General features: G+C 41.0%; 1 pseudogene; it reads left to right on the top strand.

Moving 5' to 3' along the window:
- The first annotated feature begins 402 nt into the window (after nucleotides 1-402).
- Nucleotides 403-498, top strand: LOC122727049 (annotated as a pseudogene).
- The last annotated feature ends 459 nt before the right edge of the window (nucleotides 499-957 follow it).

Below are 957 nucleotides of genomic sequence, written 5' to 3'. Positions count from 1 at the left end.
CATGGCTCAGAGGTACCAAAGCTCCCCGAACAGGAGACTGGAAGGTACTTTTATAGAGGACTGATGGGGGTGGACCACCTGCCCATGAAAAGTTCCTTTAGTGAGAGAGGACCATCCCCCACTGGTGGTAGCTGGGGGAATTGGGTGAGGAGTGGAGGACCATCCCCCACTGGTAGTGACTAGAGGAATTGGGTGAGGGGTGGCTACAGATCCCTCTTCAGAACACAAAGGCTGCAGCCACACCCAAATTTATCTCCCCAGGGTAAGGGAGACCAGAATGAAGGGTAGGAATCCCAAGCTAGCTCAGTCCAATTTGGTTCAGTTTATCTCTCTAGGCGTTATCTGTCCTCTGGTTTAGTTTCTCAAGGAGAAGATTCCTCGGTGTGCCCCAGAGAAATTCTGGGGTGCTCTGCGCCCCATGACAGAATGATACAGAGAAGATTAGCATGGCCCACAAGCAAGGATGACATGCAAATTCGTGAAGTGTATACTTGGTGTTTGTATCCATACAGTAGCTTGTTTGCCTTTGTATCCCAAGCACCTAATACGGTATCTTGCACATGGCAGGTACTTGAAAAATGTTTGTTGAATTAAATTAATAAATGTTTTAAATGAATGAATAAGTAAGTGATTAGGCTAAATGCTAAACATAATATAAACTCAATAAACACTTATTGACTGGCTCCATTCATTCCAACAAACATATTAATTACATATTAGAGAAAAGTGCTAGGCCAGTTGCTAGAAGAGAATTTATTTTTTTCTTTTTTCTCTTTAAAAATTTTGCCCAATTCAACATTTATTTTTGTAAGATTTTGAGTTCCAAATTTTTCTCCCACCCTCCCTTCCTTCCCCCCTCCCAAAGCCAACAAACAATCTGATGTAAGATATACATTATAATCATGTTAAATGGATTTCTATATTAGTCAAGTTGAAAAAAAAAAGAATCAGAAAAAA

Source organism: Dromiciops gliroides, chromosome 4 (assembly GCF_019393635.1).
Source record: "Dromiciops gliroides isolate mDroGli1 chromosome 4, mDroGli1.pri, whole genome shotgun sequence".
In the NCBI taxonomy this organism is placed as follows: Eukaryota; Metazoa; Chordata; class Mammalia; order Microbiotheria; family Microbiotheriidae; genus Dromiciops; species Dromiciops gliroides.
This window is presented reverse-complemented; position numbering and strand designations above follow the sequence as displayed.